Source organism: Neofelis nebulosa, chromosome 12 (assembly GCF_028018385.1).
Source record: "Neofelis nebulosa isolate mNeoNeb1 chromosome 12, mNeoNeb1.pri, whole genome shotgun sequence".
Lineage (NCBI taxonomy): Eukaryota > Metazoa > Chordata > Mammalia > Carnivora > Felidae > Neofelis > Neofelis nebulosa.
Window position 1 is genome coordinate 11,005,838 of NC_080793.1, and position 19,290 is coordinate 11,025,127.

Below are 19,290 nucleotides of genomic sequence, written 5' to 3' on the forward strand. Positions count from 1 at the left end.
CATGGTGCAGGATAAAAAACATGAGAGTTTGCATCTTGGCTTTTGCCACTCCTTGCCTAGTGACCATTGGAAACCTGTGAAGCTCAGTTTATTTATTCACAAAACAGTAATAATCCTTCTTAGGGGTTGTCTTTAAAAAATAAGTGAGGTAATATATATATATATGAATTGTCTAGCATCTAGCTGCTCTAGCCAATCCTGTTTGCTGATATATGTGATGAAGGTTTCTAACTCTTTTGGCTAATATCTAGTGAGCATTTGCTATATGCTAATGGTTTAAAACAATTTTTTTTAATGTTTATTTATTTTTGAGAGACAGAGACAGAGTATGAGCGGGGGAGGGGGTGGGGGGGTGGGGCAGAGAGAGAGACACACACACACAGAATCAGAAGCAGGCTCCAGGCTCCATGCTGTCAGCACAGAGCCCGACACGGGGCTTGAACCCACAAACTGTGAGATCATGACCTGAGCCGAAGTCAGATGCTTAACCAACTGAGCCACCCAGGTGCCCCTGTATGCTAATGGTTTTAAAACATTCTCTCATTTATTCTTGCAACTCTTACAATGTTGTTCTCAACTCTTGTTCCCTCCATTTTACAGATGAAGACACTGACAGTTTCACACTTGGCCAAGGCCACACAGCTGGTAACTGGCAGAGCTGGAACTTGTATGATTACAAAAACAATAAACTTTTAATCTTTTTAAAGTAGTGGTATGATTTACATACAGTTAAACGCACAGATAGTAAGTATAAGGTTCAGGCACTTTTTACAAAGCGTGTACCCTTGTATTCTATGTTCTGTTAAGATACAGAACATTGTTATCCCTTCAGAATATCTTTATGCTTTTTTCTCAGTTGATTCCACAGTTCTACCTCAAGAAGCAATAATTTCTGATTTCTGTCATGATAAATTAGTTTTACCTCTTCTAAAATGTCATATATATGGAATCATAGCAACAAGTGCTCTTTTGTGTCTAGTGTTTTACAGCATAATGTTTGAGACTTATCCATGTTGTTCCAGGTTTTAGTAGTTCATTTCTTTTTATTGCTAAGTAGTATTCCTTCCATTGACTATATCACAGTTTATGTATACACCTGTTGATAACCTGGGCTGTTTCTAGTTTTTGGCTGTTATAAACAAAGCAGCTGTGAAAACTCTTTTACAAGGTTTTTGTGGATATGTGTTTTTATTTCTCTTCATATATCTAGGAATTGTTGGGCCATATGGTAGATGTACGTTAAGCTTTATGAAATTGCTAGTTTTCCAAATTGTTTATATATTTTACAGTTCTAACAGTGTATGAGTTCCAATTGTTCCACATCTTTGCAAGTATTTGGTATTGTCAGCCTTTTTTTTTCCTTTAATGTTCATTTTTGAGAATGGGGTGGGGGGAGGGTCAGAGAGAGAGGTAGACACAGAATCTGAAGCAGGCTCCAGGCTCTGAGCTATCAGCACAGAAGCCGACATGGGGCTCAAACTCACGGGCTATGAGGTCATGACCTGAGCCAAAGTCAGATGCTTAACCGACCAAGCCACCCAGGTGCCCCTGGTATTGTCAGCTTTTAAGTTTTAGTCATTATAGTGAGCATGTTTATGGGACTGATGTTTTTAATTTGCATTTCCCTAATGACTAATTATGTTGATCACCTTTTCATACTCTTTTTGGCTATTCGTATATCATCTTTCTATAAATCTTTTTATAAGTGTCTATTCAAAATCTTCTGACTATTGAAATGAAACCATGTTCTCTGTCCTGTTATTGAGTTGTGGGTTTCGTTTTTGTTTTGTTTTTTTTAGGATGCAAGTCCTTCATCAAATACATGGTGTGAATATTTTCTACCAATCTGTGGCTTTCTGTTCTACTTTATTAATATGTTTTTTTGATTAGCAGGAGTTTCACATTTCTAGGAAGTCTAATTTATTAATTTTTTCTTTTATGGTTAATGCTTGTGTTCTAAGAAATCTTGGCCTGTCCTGAGGTTGCAAAGGTGTTTGTGTTTTCTACTAGAAACTCTATTTTTAGTTTTAACATTTATGTCTATAACTCATCTTAAATTAAATTTTTTGTATGGTATGAGAAATATTAGTTTGTTTTAGCACCATTTGTTGAAAAGACTTTCCTCATTGAATTTTTGATGTACTTGCTGAAAAGTTGATATTTTGTATGTGTGAGTCCATTTATAGATTGTATTCTCTTCCATTAATCTATTTATCTTTTCACCATTACTGCAGTGTCTTGAATACAATAGCTTTATAATCAGTCTTGAGATCAGGCAGTGTTAGTGCTCCAACTCCATTTTTCTTTCAGAGTTGTTTAGACTATTTTGGCTATTCTAGGGTGTTTTGTTTTCATTTCTCTATAGATTTTAGAATCACCTCGTCAGTTTTTTCTTTTTTAAAGAAGCCTCCTGAGATTTAAAAAAAAAATTTTTTTTTAAACGTTTATTTATTTTTGAGACAGAGCATGAATGGGGGAGGGTCAGAGAGAGAGGGAGACACAGAATCCGAAACAGGCTCCAGGCTCTGAGCGGTCAGCACAGAGCCCGACGCGGGGCTTGAACTCACGGACCGCGAGATCATGACCTGAGCTGAAGTCGGAGGCCTAACCGACTGAGCCACCCAGGCGCCCCTAGATTTTTTACTGGACTGCATTGATCCTGTCAATTTGGTTAAGAGTTGTCATTTTAGAATTGAATCTTCTAGAATTTAGTATATCTTTTCACATATTTAGAACTTTTTTTTCTCAGCAAGTATTTAAAGTGTTGAGATCTAGTATATCTTTCTTTAAACTTACCATAAGTACTCTTTTTTTTTTTTTTTAAATGTTATAGTAAGTGGTATTTTAAAATGTTATTTTACCATTGTTTGTTGCTAGTATAGAAAAGCGGTTGATTTTTGTATGTTAACATTGTTAAGCTTGTTTCCTAGTTCTGGTAACTTTAAAAAATTCCTTGGGACTTTCTATGTGTATATCTGTGAATAAAGACAATTTTACTTATTCCTTTTTGATGTTTATGAGTTTTGTTTATTTTTATTACCTTATTGCATTGGCAAAGATTTCCAGTCTAATAGTAGATAAAGTGGTGAGAATGACATTCTTGTCTTGTTTTTGATCTTAGGGAGAAAGAATTCAACATTTCACTTTCAAGTATGTTGTTAGCTATAGATTCTTTCCCTCCTTTTATTATTTTTTTAAATGTTTATTTTTGAGAGGAGTGGGGGGGGGATGGAGGTTGTGTGCACAGAGAATGTCTGTGCTGACAGCAGAGAGCCTGAGGTGGGGCTTGAACTCAAACCGTGAGATCATGACCTGAGCCAAAACCAAGAGTAGGACACCTAATCAACTGAGCCACACAAACACCCCGCTCCTTTTATTTTTATTTTATTTTAAAAATTTTTAATGTTTATTTAATTTTGAGACAGAGGGAGACAGAGCATGAACAGGAGAGGGGCGGAGAGAGAGGGAGACACAGAATCTGAAGCAGGATCCAGGCTCTGAGCTGTCAGCACAGAGCCCGATGTGGGGCTCGAAACTCATGAACTCTGAGATCATGACCTGAGCCGAAGTCAGACGCTTAACCGACTGAGCCACCCAGGCACCCCTCTCCTTTTGTTTTTAAAAGTTGTGATAAAATATACATAACCTTTACCATCTTAACCATTTTTAAAATGTGTAGTTTAGTGCCATTAAGTGCATTCATATTGTTGTATAGCCATCACCACTATCCATCCACAGAACTCTTTCATCTTCTAACACTGAAAGTGTGTACCCACTAATATTTCCCTATTCCCCTAGCCTCTGGCAACCACTGTTCTACTTTCTCTGTGAATTTGACTACTCCAGGTATCTGACATAAGCAGAATCATGCAGTATTTGTCCTGTTGTATGTGGCTTCTTTTACCTAGCATAGTGTTTTCGAGGTTCATCCACGTTGTAGCATGTACCAGTTTCTTTCCTTTTTGAGGCTGAATAATATTCTATTGTGCGTAAACACCACATTTTCTCTATCCTTTTGTTGATGGACACTTGGATTGCTTACACCTTTCGGCTTTGTGAATAATGCTGCTCTAAATATAAATGTGCAGATAATCTCCTCAAGTCCTTATTTTCAATTCTTTTGGGTATATACCCAACACTGGAATTGCTGGATCATATGATAATTCTATTTTTAATTTTTTGAAGAACAGCCATACTATTTTTTACAGTGGCTGCATCATTTTACATTCCCACTAGCAGTGCACAAGAGTTCTAATTTGTCTGCATCCTCACTAACACTTGTTATTTCCTGTGTTTTTGATAATAGCTATCCAAATGGGTGTGATACCCCATTGTGATTTTTTTTTTTAACGTTTATTTATTTTTGAGACAGAGAGAGACAGAGCATGAACAGGGGAGGGGCAGAGAGAGAGGGAGACACAGAATCTGAAACAGGCTCCAGGCTCTGAGCTGTCAGCACAGGGCCCGACATGGGGCTGGAACTCACGGACTGTGAGATCATGACCTGAGCCGAAGTCGGTCGCTTAACCGACCAAGCCACCCAGGCGCCCCTACCCCATTGTGATTTTGATTTGCATTTCCCTAATGAGTAGTGATATTGAACATCTTTTCATATGCTTATTGGCTTTTTATATATCTTTGGAGAAATGCCTATTTAAGTCTTTAGTTTTTAAACAAGTTTTTGTTGTTTTGAGTCATAAGATTCTTTATTCTGGAGATTAACCTTTATCAGATATATGATTTGCAAAAAAATTCTCCCATGCCATGGATTGCCTTTTTACTTGGTGTTCTTTTATATACATAAGGTTTTAATTTTGATGTAGTGCAGCTTACCTTTTTTGTTGCCTGTGCCTTTGGTGTCATATCCAAGAAATCATTGCCAAATCCAAAATCATTCAGCTTTTCCCTGCGTTTTCCTCTGACAGTTTTATACTTTTAGGTCTTTGATTTGTCTGGAGGTGATTTTTGAACATACGGTGTAATCCACGTTCATTCTTTCGCATGTGGATATTCAATTTTGCCATCACTATCTTTTCAAGGATTGTCCCTTTCCCCACTGAATGGTCTTGACAACCTTGTTGAAAATCATTGACCATATATGGGAGAATGTATTTCAGGGCTCTGTATTCTATTCCATTTGTATGTCTATTTTTATGTCAGTATCACACTGTTTTGATTACAGTAGCTTTATAGTAAGTTTTGAAATCAGGAAGCTATACAGTTTTTTTGTAGTTGTCCTTTATCAGCATGAGAAAGTTCCCTTGTATTTCTAGTTTGCTAAGAGTCAAAGCCTGACCTTAGACCATACTACCTCCAAAAGATTTTTATTTTTATCTAACTCATAATTTTGGACACATTCCTTTTTATTTTATCTGTGTGAATCTATTTTTTTGTGTAGTCATAAACCAACTAACTGGTTTTCTAGATTGATTTAGAAGTCTCTTCAAACTTGAAGTCACCATCTAGTGGTCTCTTCTGGAAGCACCGAAGTGAGAACCTGTGATAGTGCGTTGGCATTTATGCCCAGTTAGTCCACAAGGTGGCAATAGGCCCTAACTGAAGAGCCAAGAACAGGAATCAGACTGAAAAATAGAAGAAAACAATGCTTGTAAAACTCATAATTAAACAGAATAGAAAACCAAAATTTTCTGAAAATACTGCTACCCCTCAGAATCTGAGAGAAAGAATGAACCTTTATCTCATTCTGAAAACATGTAAGAAAATTCTCATTAAAATGTTGGAATCCATTTTGCTGCCTCCCTTCCTTTCCTTTTAGACTTCAAAATCTTGGCTTATTCAGTAGCTGTCCAGTTGCTTCACTTCGAATATTGGGGGATTGGAGGAGTAAGGTGATAGAGCTAGTCATTAATGCAAAGGGATATGAGTTTAGGGCGTAAGGACAAGAAGGATGTGCACTCAGATCTGAGAGCTGAAAATCTACTTCCAGGAGATTGCAGAAAGAGGCATTATTGGCTCCATGCCGTCTGTTGGGTCTAAGACTCCTCTCCTTGGGCATAAAAAAGCAAAACAAAAAAAGGTTTTTTTGAGTGTTCTAGTCTAAGGTGTGGGTTTTTCGTGTAAAAATGGAAATTGAGAGAACAGAGATTTTCCTGGACAAAGAATTAAGATAATGATGAAGGAAAAAAGTCCATTAAGGGGATGTGAGATTCCAAGAAGCCATGGGCAGAATATATGGGGCTTGGAAAATTAAAAGATCACGGGTGGGGTGAGTTTCTAATGCTCCTTGAGGTAGTTTAGAGAGAAAGTTTAGGAAGACTACTAGGCTGGACGTAGTGTGACCTGGCAGCGTAGAACAGCTTGCTTGATTATAGCAGTGATGCCACCTTTTTTGACCTCAGCCAACTTAGGCAGAGCCCCATTACCTACTTAATCTGACTGTTCCTGTTTTCCATTGGAAATGGACTATCATGCACAAATAAATTTGGGGTAAGGATGATAAATGGGCTTTGGCAATTGAGGTATGACTCCTGTTTGAAACATGACATATATATCACAATCTCATTACTGGAAAATTTAAAATAAGGATACTCTTGATGTAATACCTATCATACAGCATGTATCAAACTACTTTGAAATGACCTTGCTGAATGAAGATTAAAAAACAAGAATAGCAGCAATTGAAAACTACCACTAATTCCTTCAACAGTGATAATGGAGTTCTTCTGAGAACTGCATGATTTATTTTTTGTATGTAATTGCAATAGGGTTTTTGCAACATTGTTACCTGTTTTGTAGCAGCCAGGTGTTTTAGTGGAATACTAAAGAGTCTCTTGTTAATTTTAGTTTATAAACACCGAATTTTATTAACAGTTAACAAATTACGATAGCCTTTATTCATAAGTAGAAATGAATTGAACATCATTTACTCATAAGATGGATGAATGTTGGATTAATTCACCAAGAGGATCCTGTAAGTAAATGCCTTGAGAATCCTGGGGCTAAAAGATTGGGAAGGAAGAGGAGAAGGTAGAAAAATAGCCACAGGCTAGCTAGAAGGAGGCTCAGTGCAATGGGCCTTTGGAGCTACGTATGAAATAGAAAGTGTTCTTCTGTGACTTAAAGCAAAATCTGACCATTGTGTGTGTGTGTGGTCCATTGTGTATGCACAGATTTATAATAATAGTTCTAATACTGTCGATAGAATTACTCCTCATTATGTGATCAGTCCTGTTGACAATTATTTATGAGTCTAAAACCAAATGATTCTCCTAGGAATTGTTTTTGCTTTTGCTGAATGGAGTAGATTTGTGTAATTGAGAAGGAAATAAAATCCTTTTTGTCATGATTTTGTGGTGGGACTTTTGTTGATTTGTTTGGCGTCTGGATTATTTAGCATCTCAGTTATCCAGGAATCTGTCAACATAACTAAGATGTAGTAAAAACCAAGCCCTAAATGTAATTTTTATCAAAACAACCTTAATTGTGGTATTTAGTCTCTGTCTCTGTCCCTTCATCTTTTTTTTTTTTTTTTTCCTGTTAGAGGTTTTGCTAGACAAAAACTTATTGGTAACCCTCTCCTAATAGTAATGATTATTTTGGCCCTTAATTATATCTCACCAAAAATATATTACAATCTCTTCACATAGATTTGATAACTGTGATTTTTGGCCAGTTACTTTCAACCTCTTACCTTTGTGTTTTTGTTTTTTGTTTTCCAAACGGGTAAAAATATCTGCAAACAAATCTCAAGCAACATCAGTAAATTAGTAGAAATGATCCTGCAAATATAGGTGAAAGGTCACAGGGTCATTTTCAAAGCTTCAGAAATACAAGTTTGGGAGAAATAGATTTGACTGGGGAGTTGGTATGGCTGCTCACAAGTTAGTATTCTAGTGCTCTCATGTGAAAAGAATACTACCCAGAAGGAATTACTTTTGATTAGTCTTCTTGATATACTTAGTGCCCTTCAGTTCTTAAATATTAGTTTTTTACCTCATGTTCAGAATGCACAAATTTAATCAATGTAATACTGAAAACAACTACCTTTAGTGGAGCTTTCTGTGTGTCCGATGAGGTGCCAAGGACTTTATTCTCACCATATGTAATTCCTGTCATAACCATATGAAGTAGGTGGTGGTTCCTAGGTGAGAAGCTGAGCCTAAAAGGTTAAAATCACACTACGTCTCATTGCTTGTTCATCATAGACAAAGAGAACTTCAGCGCTTAGAGAAGAGGATCTTAACTTAGGGATTTGTAAAGAATCTGGGTATAGCCAGAAAAGCATGGGTTGAACGCAAGGAACCGTATGGTGGAGAAGGAACTGGTCTAACTAGAGTGTGAGTGATGTGGGTTTCTGGGAAACATAGACTGGTAGCAAGGGAGAAACCAGAGGTATTAACTGGAGTAGTTCAACTGCAAGGAACAGAACACCCTCCCCCTCCCCCTTAAACTAATTTAAAATGGGGACATTGTTGGAAAGTACAGGGTTTCTCTTGAGGCCTAAGGGCAGGACATTCATTTGGATTTCATAAATGGTTAAGACCAGAATTTCTCTCCCATCTCTCTTTGGTCATATAGAATCTTATTTCTGCTTCTGTGGTGCCTCTGTTTCATACTTCTTTTCTCCTTCAAACTGATACTCTTTGCTTCGGTATCCATGGTGGAAAATGGCCGCCTCTGCCCTGCCTTGTCATGTCTTTCCAGCACCTATGCTCAACACAGGCTAAGGGAAGCATTGGTATTCAAAATTTAAATGCTCAGGAAAGAGGATAAGCCCAGCTAGGGTTAGGTGTCCATTTGTCCTGTCAAGGGTTATAGCATATTGACTATTTAGTAGAAGGTACAAATACAATATTAGGAGAATATGAACAGTAGACAAATTGTCTGACATGATAACGTCAGTCAGGTAGCAGGCTAGATGGAGGTTGTAGCAACTCACCATTAAGTCTGGCATTTGAGGGACAGTGTTACAGGTAGGGCAAATTCAGGGGCATCACTGATTAGGAATTATTTGGCAGCCCTGGGGTGGGAAGGCATGGGGAGCTGGCAAATGCAGTGAGGATCCAGGCATTACGTGATGGTTGAAGTTTGGCAAATAGAAGAGATACTTTCAAACCACCCAGTTTTTGGCTAGGAGTATGAGTATTAAGACTCAGGACTTTGGGTCTCAGGATGGTATGACTAGAGAGGCCAAGAGTGAGCCCAGGCCTGTGAGCAAGGGACCCATGATAGACACCCATGCATGCTGATGGGCTTAGTTGCAATGGCCAGGGCCAGCTGTAGCACTCAGTGTCCTTCTCTGTGTAGGAGCTGTTTGAGTACCTACATGGCGACAAGATTGGAGACTATGTACTCCTGCCCTAGCCACGATTGGCTTTAGGGCTGTTCAGATTATATATCCATTTATAGAGTACTACTGACTCCAGTAGTTAGGGCTTTTGGGAGGTGGGAACTGGAAATAACTATCTGATACTCAAATTTTTGTATTGTCTTCTGGAATTGAAAATCATTCCAATATTCCAGAGTCATTTTATTCCTCTGCCTTCCCCCAGGGAAGTTTTTTCTCAAGTATATTTTGGGATTGAGGTGTATTTGAACAGTTTAGGTATTATGATACTTGGGTCTAATTCCAGGAAAGCAGATTGGATTTCAGACTGTTTGGCTTTACCAAAGTTAGACTTTTATCATGTATGAGATTTATAAAAACACATCTAATGAGGAGATTCATTTCTGGCATGACTGAGTGAGCAGGTCAACAAATCCTGTCCCCCAAAAGCAACTGCAAAGCTGGAAGAAACAGAAATAATTGCAGGCTTATAACAAGTTGAGAAGCATTTGTTCATGAAAACCACTGAATTTTGTATAAAACATGTTTATGGTCTTGCCCAGGATTTCTCCCATTATTTTCAGCCCTGATAGTGTAGTAGTTCAACCAGGGTGGAACTAGTTGTAGTAGTTCAACCAGTAGAAAACCAGCTGCTTTACTACCCCTGTGGGAGGGGGCTCACTTGATTTGGAGTATTAGCAGTTAAAAGTGATGATCTTACTGTATATACTGTGTGTTCACCAACTTGGATTTAAGTAGAAAAAAATAGTATTGAAGAGAAAAAAGTGATGATCTTGGTAACAAGTGAAATAGGGAGAGCCAAGCAACTCTTCTAGCCTAAGGTTACAGACCTGTTTGGGGCAGACAGTGGAGCAGCAGCCTGGATAGGGCTTTAACAGAGAGGTCTGGGCAGTGAGACAACTACAGGAAGTTTGATAGGGTCTCCATATATCCTGGGTTGACTGGAGGCTTCACACACAGTAGAAACCAGTGCAAGCCCAAGCCATCTATATATTTTTTTGGCCAATGCAAAGGCTGTGTGAGAAAGCCCAACAGAAAGTAAAATCTACAGTAGATTTAAAGACCTAAACTGAGAGTGTGCTCCCCATCCCAAGCACAGATCCATCAGGAGAGAATAAAAGGGCTCAAGGTGAGCACCACCTCTGACCAGTCAGTAAGTTATATAGACAGAGGGGTGATCTGGCTTCACGATAAAAACCAGGGAAAAAATTCTGAGCCATCAGGCACCACACATTATAGGAGAGACAGGTTGCACAGGTATATTCCTGGGAAGTTAGTAAAAGCAAAAACAAAAACCAGAAGAACCACCACCATCACAAAACCTTAGCTGGGAAAAATTCAGAATCTAGAGTTGCCAGCAGTACCTTACTTTAAATGTTCAGTATTCAACAAAAAGGTAAAAAGATGCAAAAAACCAAAGTGTGACCTATACTGCGGGGAAAAAAAAATCAGTAGAAACTGCCTCTAGTGATCACAAATGTTGGATCTGACACACACAGACTCTAAAGCCCCTATTATAGATATTTCAAAGAAATGAAGGGAACTGTGTTTACAGGATTAAAGGAAACTATGATGACAACGACTCAATGAATAGAGTCTCAAGGGGAACCTGTAAAACAAAATGAAAGTGCTTGATTTAAAAATTACAATAATTGGGGTGCCTGGGTGGCTAGTCGGTTAAACATGTCACTCTTGATCTTGGTTCAGGTCATGATCTCATGGTTCATGGAATTGAGCCCCACATTTGGTTCTTTGCTGACAGTGCAGAGCCTGCTTAGGATTCTCCCTCCCTCCCTCTCCTCCTGCTCTCTCTCTCTCCCCCTCCCTCCCTCCCTCCCTCCCTCCCTCCCTCCTTCCTTCCCTCCTTCCCTCCCTCCCCCTCTCTCTTCCCCTCCTCCACTTGTGTGCTCGGCTCTCTCTCTCAAAATAAATAAATTATAATAACTGAAATGAAAAATTAGGATGGACTCAACAGCAGATTTAAGATGGCAGAAGAAAGAATTGGTGAACTTGTAGATAGGTCAATAAAAATTATTTAATACAAAGAACAGAGAAAAAAGCTTGAAAGAGTGAACAGAACCTCTGAGCTCTGTGGGACAACATCAAATGTATACCTAAGAATATACATATATAAAAAGGGAGGAGTGAGAGAGGAACCAGAAAATATTAGAAGAAATAGTGTCCAAAAGCTTTCCGAATTTGAAGAGAAAACATTCAACTTCAAATCCAAGAAGCTTGATGAACTCAAGCATAATAAAACACACATCAGAGTCAAACTATTTTAAGACAAAGAAAAATCTTGAAAACAGCAAGAATGATTCATCACATACAAGGGGATAACAATAGCATATACAGCTGACTTATGAGAAACAAGGAGGTCTGAAAGCAGTGAAATGACATAATCAACATGTGGAAAGAAAAAACCAAGATTTCTTTAGCAAAACTCTTCTTCAAAAACGAAGGCAAAATAAAGACATTCTCACATAAAAAAGGCACAGAATTTGTTGATAGCTGCCTTGCCTTAAAATACTAAAGGAAGGTCCTTAAGGCTGACAGGAAGTGACACAGATGATCATTTGAATCTATAAGAAGTGGAGAACATTGGAAAATGGTTAAGTATATAGGTAAATACAACTCTAGTTGTTTTTTTTTTTCTTATTCTCTTAACTTTTAAAATGACAAAAGTATCTAAAGCAGTATTTAATAATACTGTATTTATTGAGTTTATAACACGTATATGGTAATAAAAACAAGAAAGAGAAGGAGTAGGAGATATATTGAAGCAAGTTTCTGTATTTCCTGGAGTTAAAAAAATAGATTGTGATAAGGGCGCCTGGGTGGCTCAGTCGGTTAAGCGTCCCACTTCGGCTCAGGTCATGATCTCATGGTCTAGGAGTTCGAGCCCCACATCAGGCTCTGTTCTGACAGCCTTGAGCCTGCTTTGGATTCTCTCTCTCTCCCTTTCTCTCTCTCTCTCTCTCTCTCTCTCTCTGTCTCTCTCTCTCTCTCTCTCTCTCTCTCTCTCTCCCCCTCCCTCCCTCCCTCCCTCCCTCGTCTCCTTCTCTCTCTCTCTCTCTCTCTCTCTCTCTCTCTCTCTCGCTCAAAAACTAAACATTAAAAAAAATAGATTGTGGTAAGTAAAGATGCATATTGTAAAGAGCAACCACAAAGAAAATAAAAAATACATAGTAAAAAAGTCAATAGACTTATATACTACCATACTTTTAGTATACTAGAAATATTTCACACACAAAAAAGATAGTAAAGGAAGAGGAGAGGTTAAAGACCTGAAACAAAAACAAACAGCAAAATGGCATACATAAACCCAACCATGTCAATAATTATATCAAATGCGAATGGACTAACTGCCTGTTCAAAAGGTAGGGATTGTCAACCTGGATAAAAAGGCAAGATGTAACTATATGCTATCAATAAGAAATATACTTTAGATGTAAAGACAGAAATAGGCTGAAAGTAAAAAGATGCTAAAAAATAGATTATATAAACAGTAACCATAGGAGAGCTGGGATGACTGTATTAATAACATAAAATATAGTTAGGGTAAATATTACTAGAGATAGAGGGACGTTTCATGAGGACAAGAGTTGATACTTGAAGAAAATATAACAATTATAAAAACATACTTAACATCACCAGAACATCTGAAACAAAAACTGACAGGAATTTAAAGAGAAATAAAAGATTCAACAATAATAGTTACAGATTTCAATACTCCATTCTTAATACTTGATAGAGAAACTAGAGAAAATTAGCAAGGATATAGAAGACTTAACACTGTCAGCCAGCTCATATTTATTGAATACTCTATGTAGAATATACATTTTTTTTCAAGTGCATGTGGAACAGTCTCTAAGAATATTCTGGGCCATAAAATAAGTCTCAATTATTTTTGAAGATTGTAATCATAAGGTGTGTTTTATGACCACAATAGAATTAGAGATCCATAACAGATAGAAATCTAGGACATCCCCAAATACTTGAAATTAAACAGCATACTTATAAATAACCCATAGGCCAAAGAAATCCCAAGGCAAATTTAAATATATTTTTGACTAGATGAAGATGAAAACATACTACAATTCATGGAATGCAACTAAAACAGTGATTAGAGGAAAACTTATAGCTTTTAAATTTATAACTGTTAGGAAAGAAGAAAGGTCTCAAGCATTAACCTGGGCTTCCACCTTAAGAAACTAGATAAAGAGCAAACTAATCCCAAAGTAAGATGATCATATGGGGATTTTAAAAAATCTTTTATTTTATTAAATGGTACAGAGGTCAGCAAACTTTGACATGTGGGCCAGCTATTTTTGTAAATAAAATTATTAAAGAATGAAAACTGCCTTTATACACAGATGATATCATCCCATATTTACCTATGTAATTCACAACAAACCAGAAGCAAATAAAACTAATTGAGTTTAGCAAGGAGGTTACTTCAAAGAAATTGAAAGGATTATAAGGGAAAATCATGAATTTTATCTCAACAAATTAGAAAACTTAAATGGAGTGGACAAATTCCTAGACACATATCATTAAAGCTAACTCGAGAGAAAATAGAATACGTATATGAAAACCTTTAATAAAATGAATCAGTACTTAAAAATTTTACTATAAAGAGAAGCCCAGGCCCAATGGCTTCATTGGTGAATTCTATCAAACGTTTAAAGAAGCACTAAATCTAATCCTTCACAAAGTCTTTCAGAAAGTAGAGGAGGGGGTACCTGGGTGGCTCCGTCAGTTGAGCGTCCAACTCTTGATTTCATCTTGGGTCATGATCTCATGGTCATGGGATCGAGCCCCGTGTTGGGCTCCTTGCTGAGTGTTGGAGCCTGCTTAAGATTCTCTCCACCCACCCCCCATCCACCTCCCGTGCCCCTCTGCCCTTCTCCCCTGCTTGTGTGTGTGCGCTGTCTCTAAAATAAAAATAGGGTGCCTTGGTGACTCAGTTGGTTGTGCATCTGACTCTTGATTTCTGCTCAGCTTATGATTTCATGGTTCAAGAGTTCAAGCCCCTCACTGGGCTACATGCTGGTAGTGTGGGGCCTGCTTGGGATTCTCTCTTTCTGCCCCTCCGCTGTGTGTGCACTCTCTCACTCTAAATAAATAAACTTAAAATAAAATAGATTAAAAAAAAAACTTAAAAAAAAAAAAAGAAGTAGAGGAGGAAAGAGCACTTTCCAACTCATTCTATGAGGACACTATTACTCTGATAACAAAGCCAGAGGCATCATAAGAAAACTGTAGACTAGTAACCCTTATGAACACAGACATAATAACCTTTAATAAAATATTAGTAAACCAAATTCAGCAACATAGAAAAATGGATTATATGCTACAAGCAATTGGGCTTTATTCCGGACATGCAAGATTGGATAAATATGTAAAAATTATTGTAACATACCAGGGGTCAGAAGATGTTCTCTTCAAAGGCTAGCCGCTAAATATTTTAGGCTTTAGGACCAGTATAGTTTCTGTTGAAACTACTCAGCTCTACTGTAGTACTGCAAAAACAGCCATAGATAATATGTGAATAAGGGGGTGTGCCTGTGTTGTAGTAAAACTTTACAAAAATAGCTGGCCCACAAGTCCTAGTTTGCTGTCCTGTAATAAACCGTATTAACTAAAGGTTTTTTGAAAAGCTCGCATGATCATCTCAGTAGACATGGAGAAAGCATTTGATGTAATCCAATACTCATTCATGATAAAATTTTTCAACAAGTCAGTAATAGTAGGCAACTTATGCACCTTGATAAAGGTCATCTATGAAAAGCTTAACGTTAACATAATATTTAATGGTGAAATATGAATGCTCTTCCCCTAAGATTGGGAACAAGGTAGATGAGAAGGTCCACTCTTACCACTTCTTCTTTTTTTTTTTTAATTTTTTAAATTTATTTTTGAGAGAGACAGAGTGCAAGTAGGGGATGGGCAGAGAGATAGGGAGACACAGAATCTGAAGCAGGCTCCAGGATCTGAGCTGTCAGCACAGAGCCCGATGCGGGGCTTGAACTCATGAACCACGAGATCATGACCTGAGCTGAAGTCAGATGCTTAACCAACTGAGCCACCCAGGCACCCACCACTTCTTCTTAACATTCACTGGAGGTTCTACCTAGTGCAGTGGGGGTAGAGGGGCATCTAAATTGGAAAGAATTAAAACTTTTTTTATACATACATGACATAATCCTGTATGCCTAAGTAATTCACAAAAAACTAAAACAAGAACAAATTGAGTTTAAGCAAGGTCACAGGATACTAGATCAATATACAGAAATAGTTTTTTGTTTGTTTGTTTTGTATACTAGCAACAATCCAGAAATGAAAGTAAGAAATCAGTTCCATTCATGATTGCATCAAAAATCGTGCAACCTTAACCTACTTAAGGAATAAATTTAACAAAAGTATTATAAGATTTGTACACTAAAAACTATAAAATATTGTTGAGAGAAGTTTAAAAAGACCTAAATAAATGGAGAGATATTCCATATTCATGGATTACAAGTCTAAATGTTAAAATGACAGTTATCCCCAAATTGATGTCTGGATTCAGTGTAATCGCTCTTTAAAAAAAATTTTTTTTAAATCCCAGCTGACTTCTTTGAAGAAATTTAATCTTATAATTTATGTGGAAATGCAAAGGAATTAAAGTAGAATAGCCAATACAATTTTGAAAAAGCACAAAGTTGGAGGAATTTCATTATATGGTTTCAAAAATTAGTGTAAAATAATAAGGCAGTGTGATTTTTTGGTATAAGAATAGGTACTAGAACTGGATTGAGAGTTCAGAAATAAATCCTTACATATGTGGTCAATTGATTTTTGACAGAGGTGCCAAGACAATTCAGTGGAGGAAAGTGTAGTTTTTTCCAACAAGTAATGCTGGGAAAATTGGGTACCTATGTGCAAAACAAAAAGAAGAACTTATGCCCTTAATTTATACTAGACAGAAAAATGAGCTCAAAGTGGATCATACACCTAAATCTAAAACTACAAAATGTTTTGAAGAATGTTTTTGTGACATGGGCTAGGCAACCACTTCCTGTACATGATACCAATGACACAAGTCACAAAAAGAAAAATTTGATAAATTGACTTCATTAAAGTGTAAAACTTTTGCCTTTAAAAAGACATTAACAAGGAAATGAAAAGACAAGCTACAGAGTGAGAGAAAAATTTGTGTATCTGATAAAGGAGTGTCTAAAATAAATAAAGAACTCTTACAACTCAGAAGACAAACAAGCCAGTTTTAAAAAATGGACAAAAAATGTCGTATGATTCCACTTACATGGATAACTAGAATAGGCAAGTTCCTAGAGACAGAAAGTAGAAAAGGGGAAGTGGGTTGAAGAATAGATTGCTAGGGGGTGTGGAATGGATAGTTCATGTTTAATAGGTACAGAGTTTTTGTTTAGAATTATGAAAATATTCTTGGGGCACCTGGGTGGCTCAGTCGGTTAAGCGTCCAACTTTGGCTCAGGTCATGATCTTGCTGTTTATGAGTTTGAGCCCCGCCTCTGGAGCCTGCTTCGGATTCTGTCTCCTTCTCTCTCTGCCCCTCCCCTTCCTTGTGCGCTCTCGCGCGCTCGCTCTCTCTCTCTCTCTCTCAAAAATAAATAAATGTAAAAAAATTTTTTTTAAAGAATTATGAAAATATTCTGGAAATGGATAGTGGTGGCGTTTGCACAGCATTGTGAATTTAATGCCACTGAATTGTACACTTAAAAGTGGTTAAAATTGTAGATTTTTGTGTTATGTTTTATCACAATAAAAGCAAAGAATTAGAAACATAAGACAAAAGACTTGAACATTTTATCACATAAAAAGTTGTTCAACATAATTAGTTATTAGGGAAATGTAAATTAAAATCACAGTGAATTTCCACTGTATTCCTTCTGGAATGACTATAGTCAAAAAGACTATAAAAATGTGTTGGTAAGGATGTATGGAAACTGGAAACTGTGCATTGCTATGAGAATGTAAAATGGTACAGTTACTTTGGCAGTCAATTTGGTAATTTAATAAATATAAACGTACCATATGATGCTGCAGTTTCACTCCTAGGTATCTACCCAAGAGAAATAAAAACCTATGTCCACACAAGGACTTGTATGTGAATGTCTGTAGCGTTATTTATAATAGCCAAAATCTGGAAACAGTTCAAATGTCTATCAAATGGTGAAGGGATAAACAAAATCTGGAATATCCGTAAAATGGAATGCTATTCAACACTAAAAAAGAATGAGCTGCTAATGTATGCTACAACATGAATAAACTTCAGAAACGTTATTCTAAGTGAATGAGGCCAAACTTAAAAGACTACATATTATATGATTCCATTTATGTGAAATGTCTAGAAAAGGCAAATTTATAGAGACAGAAAGTGGATCAATGGTTGGGGCTACAGGTAGGAGTGGAGATTGATTGGAAACAGGTTTAAGGGGAGTTTTGGATGAAAGTTCTAAACTTGGATTGCAGTGATAGTTGCACAGCTCTAAATGAATAGAAGTCATTGGATTGTACATTTACAGTGGGTTCATTTTATGGTGTATAAATTAGACCTAAATAAAACTGTAGAAAAGTACCTAAGATTGGTTGGAAGGAGGTAAAGGAGGAGACTTTGGGGTACGATAGTGTGTTTTTGTTGTTTGTTTTGGGTAAAATGGTTCTAAGTTTGTCAGGTGATGTCCTGTTGATTTGTGATTTCTCCTATTAATCTTTCACTTGGAAACCTAGACGCTCCCTGCTCCCAGGGCTTTACCCTGTGCCTTGCCTCACGAAAGTCCATTGGAAAGAACTTTCTCTTTGTTTGGGAGGACTGACTCAAGTTGGAGTGTGGCGCTGATGGACCATCTAGGCAGAAGACACTTACATACACAAAAATGCTTTCTCTCAGCCCCAGGTTGTAGATCAACCCCAGCTAGACATCTTGCAAATATATACTGCTGATTGACAAATAGGTGAGAGTATGGGGGATGAGGGTATCTTGCCTTTTGAAAGAAGAGAGCCCATTGAGTGGTTCCATCACATACTAGGATGCTTTGGCTGTATTGTCATGTGCTGTTGGCAGTGTACTTTTCATTGTTTTTGTTGTTGTTGTTGTTTTGTGTTTTGTTTTTGCTGAGGCCTTACAATAACCCTGTGAAATAGTAGAGGTATCCTTAGTCCCCGTTTACATAGAAGGAAGGCTTACAGGGTGACTCACTTGTCCAAGAGCACAGAACTACGGCAGAGTTGAACTTACTCTGACTCTATATCCTAAACCACTTCTTTTATACTCTGCTGTTTTGCCTCAACTGTTTACTGGGAAGAGGAGCAGAAGGAGCATGTGATTTTGACTGATCACACATGTTTTCAGTAGATCCAGTTAGTCTAAAACAAAGGAGGGGAAGTTGGACCAAAGTTATCAGTTCAGGGGTTTTATAGCAAGTATAGTAAGAGCAAACCTGATATCTGGTAGTTACTAAAATTATACTTGAGTTGGAACTATAATTCATGGCACGGATGGTTTGAAGATATCCAGTGCTTGGTTCAAGGAGTAGATCACTTCCTGTGTTATAAATATAACTGCCAGAAATCATGAGGAAATTCATTTGACAAACATTTACTGAGTGTCTATTCCATTCCAGGTTGCTTGCCAGCCAAGATCCAGGATCACAAGGTCCAGTTGGATCCTATTGAGATACAGCCTGAGAGAACAGGAGTAGGCTGGAATTTCCTTCATTGTTTTCATTCTCTGAAGCTGCTCCCCTCCAAAGTGACCACATCCACCAGGGACCTGGAGCCTGTCACTCTCTACTGTCCTTGCAGCTGAGCTTTCTACAGGTTCCCTTTCTTGATAAAAATAGTCCATCTTTTCTTCCTTTTCCACTGTGGATTCTTACATCTGCTTTTCAGCCAAACACAGGTAGCTTGCATCTGAAAGAAATCTTTGCTTTTTAAAAAAAGACATTTAAAAGTAT

The 19,290-nt window shown here is 37.4% G+C and overlaps 1 protein-coding gene and 2 long non-coding RNA genes across 5 annotated transcripts in view; 1 reads left to right on the forward strand and 2 right to left on the reverse strand.

Moving 5' to 3' along the window:
• NR6A1 (nuclear receptor subfamily 6 group A member 1) overlaps window positions 1-19,290 on the forward strand; it is a 234,421-nt gene that overhangs the window by 45,422 nt on the left and 169,709 nt on the right. The gene's annotated exons all lie outside the window — the stretch shown is intronic.
• The window catches only part of LOC131491358 (uncharacterized), a 63,081-nt gene that overhangs the window by 3,289 nt on the left and 40,502 nt on the right, over window positions 1-19,290 (reverse strand). The gene's annotated exons all lie outside the window — the stretch shown is intronic.
• Window positions 1,779-11,113, reverse strand: LOC131491355 (uncharacterized). The gene is made up of 2 exons (XR_009251407.1): window positions 4,834-11,113; window positions 1,779-3,116 (listed from the first exon to the last, which is right to left on the reverse strand). It is a non-coding gene; the product is annotated as an uncharacterized LOC131491355 (long non-coding RNA).